The 17,434-nt window shown below is 37.9% G+C and overlaps 1 protein-coding gene across 1 annotated transcript in view; it reads right to left on the bottom strand.

The window, feature by feature from the left end:
* DPP10 (dipeptidyl peptidase like 10) overlaps positions 1 to 17,434 on the bottom strand; it is a 444,603-nt gene that overhangs the window by 364,805 nt on the left and 62,364 nt on the right. The gene's annotated exons all lie outside the window — the stretch shown is intronic.

Here is a 17,434-nt window from a genome sequence, read left to right as displayed (position 1 = left end):
CAGGCTGGAAAAGGTAGGGTTTCATTGGTTAGAACAATAATTTGTTCTTACAGAAGCAAAAAGGATCCCTACAAATCATCAAAGACAAGATGAACTGATCATTTCCTGGTCCAAGCATGCAAAAACGGCACTGCCCCCATGGCAGGTGAAACATAAGCATCCCTTGTCACCTCACAGCACATTAAAAATCTGTTCCAGAAGCAGCTACAATGGCTGTGTTGTGTGTGAGGTTTCTAGAGCTGGCACAAATGCTAGAGAGATTTTGTAGTGCATTCACATACAGAAAATTCACACTGAGAGGGGTATAATTTCATTACCATCCCCTAAAGGCAATGTATTATTAGATTACAAATGTGTTTCTGGAAATAAAAACTGGCTTTTATGATGATTACAGGATACTGATTAAATAGCTATGGAATCAATATTTTGTACTGCTTTGGTGTTAAAAGGTGTTAATTTGGGAGAAGCCCCTTCTTGCAATTTTTTAAGGCATCACAGACGTGATGCACCAGCAGTTTCTAAAAAAACTTTTTTCCAATGATGATCACCTAATCCCTTTTACAAATTTATCAACCTATATAATGTTTTTCATCACTTTTGAGGCATAGCCTCCATACAAGTGTGTTTCTATAGGACATCAATGAATTGAGAGCCAACACTGATACCCCTGATTAAAATACCATTTACCTGTAACCCATTTGCCATCTCGGGGACTTACTCAGGGCTTTTGTTTTAAAATAATTAGGAATTTGCACAGAGTTAAGCCATTCCCTTTGCATTCACTGGGTCTCTGTGTGTTGTCTTTAATGAGGTGGGCAGTGAACTGGAGAGCAGAACTGCCCTGCACAAACACACATTTCAATGAAACAGCACATTTAGGCAAGAAGCAAACAGCTTCCTTAATTCCATTGGGTCTTCTTCTTTGACAAAATGAGTAAAAGGCCGAATTTCAAATTCAATAATATTGAACCTGATTCAATGCTAATCCCCTCAAAAGCACAGATTATAAAAAACTCTCCAAATTTCTGAATGATAACTTCATAGTTCATATCCTGTCTTTCATTCTCTATAAGAAATGCTCTCATGTTATTTACACCAGGCTGAATTCAATTTTTTACTATTATTCACAAGGGTACTTCTTCTCTTTCCAGCCACTGGGTTTGTTTTTGTGGCAAATTAGTCAAGTCATAATTTCTCATAATTGCAACTGGGCTCTTCCCCTCACTGTTACAACCAAAAAGGCTTTGTCTTTCTAAAGAAGGATAAAATACATACAGCACTGCATGGTTGTGAGCTACCAACCATCTACACAATTCTCAAGGGCTTAGATATTTGGTGGGTTGTAGAAATGTTGTAACATCAAATTCATAACTTTAAAATCGAGTAAAACTTTCACAAATAAATTTTCTCTCTCTTTAGAGATGTTGCTACTATCAGAAACAAAGATTAGTGATAATGACAGTCTTATTCATCTTTTGGTGCTATTTCCCCTTAACAATTTCAATCTCTCTTTAAATGACACTTACATGACAGAAATTGAATTGCATTTTGGTGTTTGACAAGCAAGCATAAAGGCATTGAGACGATAAATACTAAGTTGTTCACTCAGCATTGGATTTCCTGTGCATGTGATTTGCAGATTACCACACATTCACCAGAATACTGGACAGATCTGACTTCTACAGGGCAAACTGGTCAGACGTGTACCTCACACTTTAGAATAAAACTGGACAAAACAATTGGTGCATTTGGTCTTATCAAAACCAAAGAACCAAACCTTCCAATGAATCCAATCTCTTGATGCAAAGCTCAGTACAATTCCAGGGTCTTAAAATCCACGCTCCTCTTTTCTTAGTAACCTTCTGGAGCACATCAGCCTTCCCTCCCCCTCACCACAACCAGACATGAAAACTACACCTTACTTTCTCCACAACATCTGTAAGTAGTTTCCAAATGATGAACACATTTCCCTTCCTCGTCTGCACAGGTGTGATCCTGCTGCAGCAAACCTCAAACCCCATAAATACTGACAATCTTGCCTGGACTAAGGGCATGTTGCTCTTCCAGTGCTTCAGCTAAATTAATTTACCATCACTAAGGCCCACCTCAGCCAACTGGGATTTTCTTCCTCCTTTGACAAAACCAGTGTCAAACAAACAGAAGAAGCCCAATTGCATATCCTTTTAATTTTTTTAGCTTATGAATGTGTGAGAATTTATGAGTACTGTTGCACAGTTAGAAAATTACTCCATTCAGTTTAAGAAGACACTACTTTAAGTTTAGTTTGATTTTGGGTTTTCTTGGGGGGGTGGAGTAGGGGATTTTGTTTGTTTTCCAGGGGGAGTGGTAGAGTGGTTTTTGTTTCGGTTCTATTTTTTTTTTAAGGTTGTCCTGGTCCTGATTCATTTTTGTAGATTCATAGCTGCAAACCAACAGTGCCATCCACTGTCTCTCAGAATAATATTGCTCGATGGATTTTGTACCACCAATAAATAAAATAAGATGAGAAAATGAGAGAAAATAAGAAAATTCAGAGTCTGAGTGCCTACAAGCAATGGGTACAGGGGACATGCAAGAGCTTGAGGCTTCTAGACAAAAAAAAGCCAAATTATAATAGAAATTTGCATGGAATATAATCAAAACCCCTGACTTAATTCTATAGAAAACTTCATGAGCAATTCAGGTTGTGTTTTTTGTGGTTTTTTTCTCCTATGACTGCAGCATTTTATTCAAATACACTAAATATGATGGATTTTTGAAAGGGTTGTAGTCTGACTTCACACCTGAACCACAAATTGCCCTGAATTGTTGTCAGCATCAGCAGTTCTGGAACTGATGTTTCCTTCAGCAAAGCTTGGCACAACACCTGTAGGTGCTCCAGCAGGACAAAGCTGTGCTGGTTTTCAGGAATTTCTGCATTTATTTAAATGACACTGTTGGATACACAGGTCTTCTACCTGTTTTATTGATGAAAGAGAGGAACAACAAAATTTAGCCATTAGAATAAAACATATTCATAATGGAAGAAGAAAAGATCATGTAGATCAATAAGAGACAGGATGCAGCCACAGGCAGCACTCTTGGTACCATCAATTTTCAACTTGTTTGAGGGATTCCAGCACAGGTGTCATTCTGGGGAGGCTTAAGGAGGTCTGGATGTATTACACTTTGGCTAAGTGTTCTTGCCCAGAACACCACCCCTCTGTAGTTCCAAGGCAAACTAGGAGTAAATTTAAATTATTATTAGTACCATAACATAAATTAGTACCATGTACATAGACAAAGTAACATCATAATCATCACATTTTAGACAATTAGCAATTAATGTGGTAATTCAGCTTCTGTAAAACATTAGGTTTATGGGGTTTTAGGTGTTTGTGCTAGCACAGAACTTCCCTAATACATTTCAATAAGGTCTAGAAATGTGTGTCAAAGTTGTTTAACACCTGTTGTATTTTCCATGGATATTCATTTTTTTTGTGCAGTATTCAAAACATTTTCTTGATACATCTTGGTACATCACCATCAATATTAGCTGATAATAAAATCAGTCTTGGACACACTACTTGATTTTTTTATGTATTTGTTTAAACAAGGTTTCAATTCGCTGGTGCAATTATGGAACTTGAAATGTAATTCTCTTTAGAACTGCAAAGGAACTAGACCACAGAAACCCTGCTAAGGGTAAAGCATGATAAAAAGAAACAGCTTCAAAGAACTCCTTTATATTGCTGTTGCCTCATGTCATGTTATATTCTAAGCCTGGGCTGTGTTAATGTCTGTGAAGGTACAATAAGAAAAAATCAGAAAGGAAAGAAATCTGTGTAGCCTAGCATTTCAAACAGTCACAGAAAAACTTTTGCTACTATCCTAGTGCAATTTAATACTCTACATTGGGATGTGCCTTTGAAATGCAACAGTGACTTCCACGGTGTTGACAGAACCATCAGTAATTCTCATTTAGCCAAACTCTGAAAGGAGACAGAGAGAACCTGGTCTTTATTCTGATGTCACACAGTGTGTGATGGAAATTTTCCTTTGCATTACTGTTATAAAAATTGTATCTTATTTTCAACATTTCACATTAACAAAAACACTAAGCCTGAAACATATCCTGAAAAGTCACAGGGGAAAAAAACCCACAGTTAAGATGGAGTCAGTAGACACACATCTTTCCTCACTGAGCATTTCCATCTTAGGGAATGAAGGATGGCTCTGGAGGGCTGACTTTATTTGCAGCCCTCCTAAATTGCTCCTAAGCAGGAGCAATTAATATCAGCCTTTTTCTGTCCTTCTGTATCTTGTTTATTACTCTCTGAATCAGCAGAAATGGAAGATCAACATCCAGAACATCCTGATTCCACTTAACCAGTATAGCTTCAAAAACTTTTAATGTATTTCAACAAGAAAGCATAATGTAGATGGAGGCAAGCAAGTTTGTCTATATCACCTTAAAACTGAAATTTGTCTCTGTGACTGTCTTCAATAACCACAGATGCCTTTCAAACTGAGGTTTGAGAAATGTTTTAAGACTTCAGTCTTGTCTGCCTTTTTTTAAAAATCCATACTTTAAATTTAAATGCAAGATCTTTAGTAAATAATTAATCCCAAAATGTCATGCCTTTAAGTTTACAATGAGGAGGTATTGAGTAAAATCCATTTCTGAGACTCTCTTAAAACATCTGATCCTTTTATGTAGATCATCTCCAATTTCAATAGCTGTTTCCAAGAAAGAGCCTTGAGAAAACGGAGAACATACACAGGCATTTAGATAGTCTGAATACAAATCAATCATTCCATAAAACTATGTACAGTAACTGTCCAATTTAAGCTTATTAAATGCTTTCTATGCAGTCAGGAAAACAATGAGTGTGACAAAAGCCTGTATCAATAACTAACACTGGAAACACAATACCCGTCTCAGTTGTGGAGGAAAATGCCTAGAAAAAGTTGCATATAATCTACTGGGACTGCAGTGCTGGAGTTGAAGTGAGGTAGGATGTGGAATACCCAAAACCACAGAACAAGTCCCCAGTGCAGCCTGAAGGAACTCTGCTGGGCCCCATGATGGCATCCATGCTCCTCTTTCAAAGAGCTGCTCTTTCCACAGTCCAATTGCTCAGAGGAATTAACCCATTTGGAGAAATATGGTGTGAAAATGGACATGATATGGTCAGCACCCCAACTTCCCAGTACATCCTCTTCCCAGTACTGGAATCACAGATCTGGACAAAATGTTTTGTTATGTCATGCATAAATTAACTCCATTATGGTTCTGTTTCTGTAGGGCTTGCACGATGCAGCTGGAGGTGAACTGCAACTCCTGCACTGCTCTGGCTTTGAGCTTCTGGGACCCCTGTGAAACTACTGTGACCACCCCTCCACAGGCAAACATTTCCTGAAAACAGCTCCCTGTTAATACTGCAGGGCAAAGAAAACCACAAATTGCAAAGCTTTATAGATGGGTTCAAAATTAAAATTAAAAACAGGAACAATTACCTCAATGACCACCCCACCATTTCTGTTTCATCATCAGCCACTACAAACATAAGATGAACACAAAGTTCTTTTTGCTCTCAATCTCTCTCAGAGCTTCCCACCTCACCTGAAAGAACTGGTGCCAAGATGAAGGACTGGACCACCTCCATCACAGGCACAGTAAGCCACGACTGCAGTTCCAGCTGAACACGTTTAATCTGCTTCAGTGCAAAGCCAGCCAGGTCAGACAGAATCATGAATAATAACATAAAGAATAAAGGAAAAATATTCTTGTATGAGACTCCTAAACTGCCACCTACAACATGAGCAATACTTGACATGCCAAAATTTAGAATTTCAATTACATTTCTCACATGAGAAATTGTAACAAAATATTAGCTCAAGCAATCAAAATCAAAGTCAATATTCAGCTATAGAGGCAGTAACAACATTACAGTCTGTTGATGTAATTTAAAGTTGTCTATGCAGCTACCAGCACATCCTGTTCTATTATTCTTTGGAGTTTTCATCCCTGTTTTCAGCCAATCTTTGCTTTTGCATAATAAAACCTACTATTATTAAATCCCTGCTCACCTAGAGGAAACTGTAAGAGGTTAAGAAAACATACATAAAAGCAAGAAAGCAGAACCAAAAAAAAAAAAATAAAATGAGAGAAATAATTTAACTTTCTGCACCTCAGTTTCCATGAGAACATTCAGAAGAATGAAGGCTCACAAACCAACAGCTCTAATAACTGCAGACTACTAAGACATGCTGGCTGCAACTCTGTGCTGAATTTGCAGCTAATACAGTAATATAGGAATGTTACCAGGAAAAAAAAAAAGTGTTTATTTGTATATAACACTCTCTCATTTCACTATTATACATAACATAGAACTACCCACTGGACACCTGGTTTCCTGCCCTTGTTGTTGACAGGGGACTTGTTGGACTGTCCTGTCTGGTGCCTCTTTGCAGATATGTTCATTCAATTATAAAACACACATGGCAGTGGGAATACCTAAAAAATACTATATATCCAAACACCCTCACAAAGATATTGACCAGACTATCGTGGGGAAAAGTATAATAGGGTAAGTCAAGATCACTTTATTTCGGTTTAGAATACTCATAGCTGAGTATTCTCTACTGCCTACTAAACACCCCCACCTCTTTCCACACATTTCACAAGCTCTTACCTAGGAACCTGTTAAAACCACTGCATCTAAAATGAGTTTCCATCTCAACACCAGCTCTGTTACCCAGTAATGTCAAATTTCCAGTTGCATCTTCAATTGGTTTAAGTCCCATGATTCTACTGTGTTTAACTGGTTTAACCGGAGAACCTTGGTTCCTCCTGGGAGTCTGATCTACAATATGGAACTGATGTGTTCTATATTTCTTGTTTATAGCAAAAAAAAAAAAAAAATCTCAGATCTTCAAGAGATTCACATTTGGAGACAGTGAATAAATTACATCACATGCACGTTACATGTTAGAGAAATTCATGCTGCAGAAATGCAGGAGTGTTACAGCTGGTGATAGACATGTCTGTCGTGGTTATAAAGAACCTCCATACAAACCCTAAAATGTTGTAAACAACCTGCCCACAATCCCTAAAATAGAGCAGTTTAAATAGGAACTATAACACTTCAGGCCTACTTTATTTTTATTTACTAACATTTTAATTACAGCCTCCATAAAACATTACACTGCAAATAGCAGAAAACTTCCCAATTTTTTCTCCCTAGAAATTCAGCTTCTACTCTCAGTTTCTTGGGGAGGCAGAAGGGATGGGTACCAAAGAGTTAAACGCCTTCCAGCAGTTGCTAGGTAACATCCTCTGCCATTCCTGCATCCCTGTCCCAGGGTGTTCAACAAGGTCTACCAAAAATCACTAGTGTTTCATCTTAAATTTCATTACTTGAGCACACATCCCTCTCATCTCCTTTCCAATCTTCCCCCCAGCATCAGAATGGACAAGTATCATCCTGGAGTGATACTAATTTTCTTGATTTAATCTTTGTTGAAGCCCTGCTGGTTCTCCCCTTTCCTGGCACCTGGAGCTGCAGCCTTGCCTGGCCTGGCTGCAGTGGCCAGTGCTGAGCTCCTGGGAGCAGGAGCTGCACGAGGAGGCTCCAAAATGCACAACACAAAATAACCTGTTGCCCTTCTGCTCTCCGTTGAGTCTTAATTCCCACCTATTTTTCTTAGCATGCTCGTACCCTAGAGAAAATTAAGTTTGATAAAAAGATATTTTGGTTGGTCAACAGCTCTGTGGAAAAGCCAACAGCAAGAAGTAGAAAGGACACATCCCTGAGGACATCCCATTAACTTCTAAAGGCTTCATCTCTGCTTTGATTGGCTTTTTTTAACTTGTACAAGAAACATAATTAGATAGAGGCTGGTCACGGAGATTTCTGACAAAGGACGTTTCTTTTTGAATGAATTTATTTAGTTCTTTATTACTAGATGTTCCAAATATTTTTGTTTCAATGAAATACTGACAAATTTAAGTCAAATTCTTTAAGAAAATGGCCATTCACTGAAGAATAGTAGATTAAATAGATGATATTATAATTAGATGAGGAAAACCTAAAATAATTAGTAAACCAGTTTAAAAAATAGTGAAAATAATCATAGAGTCTGATAAAAAAATGAACACCCCCATTTCACATGGTCTTTCATGACTTCCCACATCCTTTAACAAGTCTTTCTTCTTTAATCCCTTTATCTTTATTGTCAGCAGATGCTGACTGAAGGGGATAGTTCCCCACATTCTAATTAAACCATTTTTTTAATTCCTGCTCTGAAGGCATAAAAAGCTTGAGGAACCAAATGATTCCTGACTGGTACAGAGGTTCAATCGATACAGCCCAATTCATCCATCATGTTGTTTTATAATCCAAATGGAATGCTCATTACATATTACAGGCAAATAAACCAGCCAGTATGTTACTGTCACTCTGCAAGAACAACACCACTAATTACTGCTGCCCTCATCACAGGAAGGGCTTGGTGTTTGGGGCTTTTTCTGGATGCTCATGTTTTTAAAACGCTCCACACAAGTATGAACTAAAGGTTTCTTCACTAAAGAGGGTCTTGGTAATACTTTTTCCTTTACTCAGAACTTCTAAAATGAAATGCACGGGGTTTTGTTATTTAGGGTCTTTTGTCTCTGTGCAGAATGTGGGTCTGTGGGTGGCTGAGGGCAGCAAAATGAGCATGACAGCTGCATTCAAGGGTGCTTCTGCCCCCAGGGACACCTGGCGCCACGGAGGAGCTCAGGGTGTATCTCAGAGCATGTGGTAGAAGAGATTTAGGTGTGAGTTTCCAGGTCCCTCCATCCATCCTCTCCCCACTGCCATTTTCTTCCTCATCCTGCCTTGCAACAGCCTTGCTCTTACGTCTCCTCTCCAGAACGCAACCTCCGGTGTCTCCAGCACACTTAGCAGCTGAGAGGGTAATTTTACACCTTGGATGGCTGAAAACAGGGCATATAAACTTTTATTATTAAGCTTCATCTCCTTGAAGTCTCAAGCAGCTCTACTTGCCTTAATGGCAACGGACACACACCTAAAATTCCAAATTGTAATAGATAAATTACAAGTGGGGACACAGAGAGTACTTCAGGGAATGGCATGTTAAATTTCAGAGGATTACAGAGTTCCAGGAGATTCTCAAAGGGAGAGTAAAAAATAAATACAGAAGCTGGAGTGAACCTGCCATGCTTTTTGCTCACACACTTTCACAGTGACAGTTGGCTCAGCTCCAGGAGGGAAAGAAATGCCTGGTTCCTTTCTCTTTTGTGACATTTCATTCAGTCAGGACTGTCCATACACTCAGTAAAATTACAGCCTGCTCTGGGAGGCAGGGAAGAGCATGGTGCTCACCAGATTAGCTCAGAGTCTCAGGATGGTGGTAGCTTTGTTCTCCTTCATCTCCTCAAGGATCAGCCAGGGCTCAAAGTCGGTCCCGGTCATTCCCAAGAGGAAGAAGTTTCACCTGGGGTTTGTTTGTTTGTTTTGTGGTTTTGGTTTGGGCTTTTTTTGAAGCAGGATCCTGTTCTCAGCCAAGAGCTGTCTGCTGCACACAGGGTGGGAGGAAGGGAACAGCCACTTTTCTCTCCCAGACTGACCAGGGTTACAGTAAAGTGAGGACAGCTGGGCTGGAAGGGAGCAAGGACTAATTAAAAAGAGGTCCAAAATAGTAGGTTTTATAAATTACTCCAAGACAAAAGCAAAACCTTTAATGTGCATAAGGAAAGCCTCATTTTTAATCTGCTGCTCTTCAATTATTTCAGTAGCACTCATTCTGACCCTCAAGGCAGAAATACTGATGCTGGTCCTAACACCAAAACATAAATACAGATGAAAAACAACTAAATACAAGTTTGAAATGATAGACCCACAAGGAGAATCACAGCTTTAACTTATGAAGTGATTATTTTGTCAGTCTTTTTTTGAGACCTATGATGTATTGTTTCAGGCATGGTCAAACAGATAATTATAATCATCAGCCTAAAATGTTTGCAGCTCAGGGAAGCAAACAGGAAGATGGATAGCAGGACACAGCATATCATTAGAGTAGTTTAGCCATTTTTTTCTCCTCTATATTATATTAGAACCAAATATCCTAGTCAGGTTAGAAATCTCATTTTAGTGAGTTTTGCAGAAGTAAATAAAACTAGCAAAAGCATATACTTTGTTAACTCTACCACTATATAACAATTATTTTCCCCAAGGAAAATAAAAATACTTATATTCAGTTTAATATTTAGTGATAGTTGCCTGAATTTAAAATATATCTAGGTGTATACTATACATAAATGTATATGTATGGATATATTTTGTAGGTGTGTGGAAGTCCCAATATTTATTTGCCAGGCTGATCGTTATTAACTATTTTCTTACAGATGCCAAATGTAAAAGTCACTTTCTTCTGGTTAAGAGGGAATGGTTAATCTCTCTCCAATCTTGAATTGCTATATTTACTGTAATGTCCCATTCCCTTTTAAAGTTTGTATCTATTCAGGAAAAGTTGCAATGAATAGAAGGGAAAATGAGCCAGCAATCAATTGAAGAGGAAAATCAACTAATAATATTCTTATACTCATGTTTGCATGGGTGATAATTTATTCTGGTAGTAACTTCAGTGCTTTCAAATGCTCAGAAATAGGTAATGTTTCTCAGAACATGTCGATCACTCCACTTTGAAAAATTCATAATACAGGTAAGGAAGGAATCTCAGTTTAGAGTTTCAGAAGCTGATGCTTTTCTACTGAAAAATAAAGCACACCTAGTAGTTTGAGGCTTTAGGTTGTTCAAAATTTTAGACCTTTTTTTCCCCTCATAAGCAATCCTTACGACCTTAAATATCAGTGTGCAGAAAATTTTTGCATTAAATAAACACAGTTTTTAAAAGATATCTAAAAAGGAAAGCACAGCCAGGCTTCTATTTGTTTATGCTGCTGTACAAAAATATGAGTATGATAAAAGAGAAAAACCACCACAGGCACCCAACTTAATGGACAGGCTAGGAAAAAGGATGCTGTAGAAAGGAAGTAGGCATTTAAATCACATACACATCATGAACCAGTTGTACAATGGAAGAAAAATGAGAATATGAGAGTTACAAGGTCAGCTGACAGCCTGCAGTACATCAATTAAATTACAGAGCCACGACACAGGCAATACCATGCAACTTCTTGGCTCTGTGAGTTCTCCCCATGCAGCACAGATTCCAAAGTGCTCCATGGAACAGGCAAGGGATGTTACCACAGATGCTAATCAAGCTTCAGAAATGCTGAAATCCATACCAGAATAGTTTTGGGTTATTTCCATCATTTCATGAGGAAAGAGTTGAGAAGGCACTAAATACTGCTCCTAGAGCAGAATACCTGCTTGTGTGTGTTTAGATTCCCCAAATGACTCTAAATACAAGGTGTACAGGATTGCCCCACTTAATCAGGGAGACTCCTCAGTTCACACTATACACACCTTTAGTTGGTTCCCTGGATCAGGACTTCCTGCAGGAAGGATTAAAAAGGATTAAGTGGTCACCACAAATACAGGCAGAGGGTTGGCCAGAAACCAAAAATTCTATTTCACACAAAAAATGTTGAGTTTTTGACATGTTTTCATTCTGAATTTGAAAATGAGAAATATTTTTAACATAATTCTGGAGGGAATAGGGAAGAAATTAGAGACTGCCCTGAGGAAGTATCCTCTTTGCAGACTTCCAGCTTGGACTATATTTAGAATGTCAGTCCCTACTCTGCTGCAAACAAAGACTTGAACCTTGGTGTCCCTTGTAATGTAGATCTCTTTAATTATCTATTTACCATGGAACCTGAGTTTTAATTGAACATTTCACTAGAAGGGAAAAAAAATTAAACAGGATTGCAATTGACATTTCTAAAATATCTTGATGTTTTTAAAAAAGCCATTACTTTGTTGACAAGCTGCAATCAGCTCGTACTTTGTTCCTTCATGCAACTGCACTGCAGGCAGTAATTCTTATATAGATGGAGGTTTAAATCCAGGCTGTCAAAATTCCTGATAGCACCCCTCTGTAAATCACCCCTTAGTGAATTCTTGCTGAGGGAATTACAGTCAGTGTGCGCTCCACATTTGCAGAAAAAGTCACACTGCTTTAACTGCTGTGGTTTAAGGTAAACCATCACAACTGAGAACACCAGAAGCTCGAGATACACAAGGAGACAAAAACAGAAAACCGGTAGAACCACTGTAAGGCTTTTATCAAGAGCAAGGCAGAGTAATTTCCTAATCCCTAAATATCTGAAGTCTAGAGTAGTTTTAGTGTTTAGTTTTGTCTTTTAAAAGTGATCTCTGAGAACTCATGCTCTAAGCATAAAAACATTTACTATTTCCTCTTTTTCTGCAAGTCATTTTCCAGTAACCTTTAACTAAATGTAGTTATGTTTGAAACAAAAATACAAGCATGCATCTTTACAAATACATTTTAATTTGTGTTTGTATGCTATTTAAAGCAAATTTCATTTTCATGTACCACAGTTTCTGCATCTGTCTGCTGGCTCTAACTCTAAAATGTTACTACCATTACCATTTTGAGCAAATGGAGATTATTTAAATCCACAAATCCATAGGAATCTAGGCACTTCCTATTAGCCAATACAGTTCTTTAAAACTATTCAGAAACTTCTCAACTCTACACTTATTTAATTCAGAATGTAAACATTTCTCAAAAGATATAGTGTTGGGAGAGGAAAGGAGAAAATCCATATGTTCTCAGAGCACATCTCGTGAAGTAGCTTCCAAAATTATGACTCCTTGACCCAGTAGCACCTTTCTTCCAACCCTCTATGGGACACAAGTCAAAAAGAAGCTGCAAGAATAGGATACTGCAAGGCTGAAGGTTATTTGGTCTCTTCTATATTTTTCCCACTGGAAAAAAAAAAAAAAACAAACCAATAAAAAACTCAGTGTGCAAAGGTAGGATAAATTATGGGAAAGGGAGTGTGCTCTATTTATTCTATTTCTACCTTCACAGTTTCTAAACACTCCCAGAGGAGAGCTCCAAGGGTGGGCATTCATCACCGAGGCCCTGGCAGCAGGGCTCTCTCAAGGAATATTTACAGCTGCAATAATCCACAGACTACATTAAGAAACTCTAATCCCATAATGATTAGCTCCCTTTTTCCTCTGGTTCTCCATGGCCAAGTGCCACTTGGGCACCTGCTTTAATCACTGTTTTGTTTCTGTTTGCATTGCCTGTTGCAAGACACAAGCCCACCTGGCACAGCAGAGCACAAGGTCACTGCTAACTTAATCACAAATTCTGACATTTTTCCATGGCGGTTGTCCCTCTGCCAGCCATGAGCTGGCTCTTGAAATCAGGCTTTTTGCATGACAACCTGCATTGTTAAAGTTCAGAGTGCAATTTGCACAGCAGCATCTCTTTCCAAGCTGTGCTTTAAGAAAAAATCTTTGCCTTTACTCAGTTTTTGATTTAGGTTCCTTTTTGTTTGGTCTGTTCAAATTACCTACTAGAACGGTTGCTAATATGAACTACCAGTAAATGCAAATTTAGTAAAAAACCACTTTCCCACAACTCAGCTAATACAATTTTTTTTTCCCTGGGAGACACCAAACAGCACACCGGAAAAACCAGCATGCTTCTTTCCAAAAACTCTGCTCAAAAAGTCTATTTAATTCTCAACAACGATGGAACTGTCTTCCTCAAAAATGCACAGAATTGCACGTTTGCACAATTGTCTTGAGTCTTGTCTCTTATCACCTCAGCTACAGCATTTGCTTACTACCCATTAAGTTTTATTTAGAGAATAATACACAAACTGAGCAAGAACACTCCATAATGTGCTTAGGAATTCTCTAGGTGCTTAACTTCACCATCATTGGAAATAGCTTTTTTTGTTAATTCTCAGTATACATCTACAGAACACCCAGATCTTCCTTTTTGTCAGCAAAACATCAATAAAAGTGATCAGTTCAAGTGATTATTCAGGGTTTCCAGCCCCCGGGAGGAGTTGCAGCCAGCGGGACATGCTGGGAGAAGCATTGGGTCAATGCTCTCCTCTCGCAGCTCACTCCAACTGAGATCAGTGAACTTACTGTAATTGAACAACATGGATCACACCCACACAAAGAAAAGCCAAAATCAGCCTCAAAAGGATGAATTAAGAATAATTATTTCCCCTAGACTGAACCCACTTTTGATCTGTTATAATATATTTGAAACACTTCTGAAGAAAGCTGAATCTTAGCACAAAACAAGAAAAACTGACAGGAAAACTATGAGGTTTACAGAATTGCTGTATACCTAAAATCAGAACTTGGCATAAAAAATTTAAATCAATTTTTTAATATAATTACGGAATAAAACTATATTTAATATGAATACCATTTATGTCAATTAAGAACCACTTTATATATTTCATATTATAAACACATTCAGAAAATCACCTTTATGAGCTAATCTAGCAACTTTTTTCCTGCCTTGCTAAAACTTAAATTTTTCAAGCAGATTAGGTGCATTATGTATAATATTGTCACTGATGTTTGCTAGTTCACCACCTCTTTTACACACCTGCATTAGCAGGAATCACTTGTTTCATTTAAGTCATGGCTGTATAGGTCTGATTTTTGCATATAGAAGCAATTTCAAAATACAAAGCTTAGTTTTACCTAATATTCAATTGATAGTTTGATGAATTATGCATTTGAAAGTCAAGTGCCAATCCATTTCTTTTATAATCAAGTCCATGTTTAAAAAATGTTATAGGTTATTTGCAAGGAATTAGAAAAGGAGCCTTCTGCTATCATTCAACAGGAACCAATTTATTTCATTAAACAGAAATCCATATTTCCATCTCACTTTAAGTCTGAAAATTCAGCTAAGCATATCAGTCTTCATTTCATTACAATCCTTTGATTTTAACACCCATAGATATTTGGAATATTTGGAACAGGGCCACTCAAGCCAAAACAATGTTATTCACAGACTGCATAAATAGTCTTTCATGCAACTTCAGTACATGCATAACTTATGATGGTGCTGAATCAACCCCTTCCCACCACGTTTTAAAACCCAGTATCTTCATATCAGGATGAAGTGACCACTTAGATCTGAAAAGAAATGGCAAAAATAATATACATATTCATGCACAGAAATGACAGCAAAATACTTCAGGTAAAGTATTCCAAGTGCTGTTCATCTGTCATGCACCAGTTTGCAATCAGGCAGGTACAAATGTTGTTACAGTTCTTGCACAAACACTGATTTATTCAGTGCTTATTTATAAAGGATACTAAATATGAAGCACCACCTCTCCAAATAAAATGCATGTATTGCATTATTTTAATATACAATGTACATCAGCCCATTCTGACCTCAGGAGAAATAATTTTACCACAGAAATGCAAAAGTGCTTTTAGCAAAGTATTATTATTCCATATAAATCACAGCTCACATTGTCCTATTGCTGGTTTGTTTTTGTTGGGTTTTTTGTTTTGGTAAGAATTCTCCCACTGAATATTCAGATTTCATTCAGGCCACAAGGGTAACAGTGACTCCTTCTATGAGTCCACTTCATCAGCCAGGCCTTGCAGGGCTCACATTAAGTAGCTTGCTGAAGAAAAAATACAAACAAGTGTGGAAGTAATCCTTTAAAAAATTCTATAGTAATGTTATCTTCCTTTTCTATAGATCTTGTGGTGTGCCAGGTATTACAAAACACCACAAAGTTCAACTGCGTCTGAGGTTTTTACAGTTGGGGGCATTTTGGGGGGTTAGAGTTTGAGTTCTGTCTGGTTTTGAGGCAAGGTAGCTACTGATGACTTCCACCTCAATGAAGCCAACAAACTACTTTTCAAATCTATGAGTCGCCTATAAAGAACTTCTAAATTTTTTACATAAGATTGTGTCCATGCATTATAAACTTTATTTCTTCCTTTCTGCAACATTTCCTTAAATTTTCTGAAAGTTTTTTAAACTTTTTCCTCACTCCCTCCTCATGGAAGGACCACCACACTAATATTTTCTGTTTCACAGATTGTCATCTATCCAACCACATTCCTTTTTTCTGTGGAGGTTCTGTGGAAACTGGGGGGGAAGAAGCTTCAAAACAGAAAATGCAGAATGTCAATATGATTTCACATTTCTCAGACAGATTATTCTTTAAAAATAATTAAAATTTCATACTATTTTCTTTCTTTTCACCTCCTTTAGGACAGAATTGACAACTAACAATGCTTATCAAGTTGAACTACGTTGATCATGTAATATGTAGTTCTGAGTAGTGCGATTGTTTTGCTTCAGCATTCTGAATATAGAGTTTTGTTTGGTGTTGAGGACCAAACAGACTTGCTTTGCAAAATAAGGCTCAATTTTCTACTTTTTTGTTCATTAAATGATGAAGGCAAATGTGTTTCAATCAGGTGTTTGATTGCCATCTTAATCAAAGCACAGATATCTCATGAGAATGTTAATTAGAGCCAACTGCAGCCCTGAAATGAGTTAAAACAATCATTCTTGCTCAAACCGTGTTTTTCTTATATGCATGTCTCATTTTCATACTTGTGGCTCCTACACTGAGTCAGAAAAAGACCAAGAGAGAAACTAGCTCTTTCTGCTTAGTCACTACACAAATACCCACTCACATATACATTTCCACTAGTTCCCAAATCTCATCAACCCTTCCCTATAGAACATCCATGCTGAGATTAAAGGCTACCATGGAAAAACCTCAGATCCATTAGCCAACATTAAAAGCATCTTGGAGTAAACACAGGTACTCCATTTCTCAAAATCTGAGAATGAATTCCAAAATGTGTTGCATTCCATGCAAATCTTTAAATACATATGAATTCCTTACCACAGAATGTATATCAAAATGCAAACCTAATTATCAAACCGGTGGTTTTATGTCCAGTGGCACTGAAGTAATAGAAAAAAAATGAATTAACGAAACACTTTTCCATCTCCCATTCAGAATCCAGGAAAGAGGGGTTTCTATCACCAAGGGTGAAAGTGAAGTCAGAAAGCACAGCTCCACTCCTGGGGAGCATGACTGCTCCATCTGACCAGAAAGGAGCCCAGTTGGGAACAACTGAGTGACGTGCCAAAACTGAAGACCAAAACACTCCTGCTACAGAGCCTATGGCTGGATCAAGGAAGCAGAAGATTCAGATTTGGAGCAGTGAACATTCTCTGTCCTAATGCACTGCCAATTACCACACAGTTTTACAGAATTCCACAAGACTCATACAACCTCTGTCTCTATCTACATGGACCTAAATGGATATAACTAAACCCAGACAGAAAATACTCGTTTTTGTTAGGTCTGACTGCTGTCAGAACAATGGGAGTTCTTTGGAGAAGCTTCACCCAAGGGCAGCCTTAAGCAGTACACCAGGGACACTCTGAGCGCCTGAGCCAGGAGTTGGCTCAGGGG

The sequence above is a fragment of the Anomalospiza imberbis genome, chromosome 7, assembly GCF_031753505.1.
Source record: "Anomalospiza imberbis isolate Cuckoo-Finch-1a 21T00152 chromosome 7, ASM3175350v1, whole genome shotgun sequence".
In the NCBI taxonomy this organism is placed as follows: domain Eukaryota; kingdom Metazoa; phylum Chordata; class Aves; order Passeriformes; family Viduidae; genus Anomalospiza; species Anomalospiza imberbis.
Note: the sequence above shows the minus strand (reverse complement) of the source record. Positions and strands in the feature narration are given on the sequence as shown.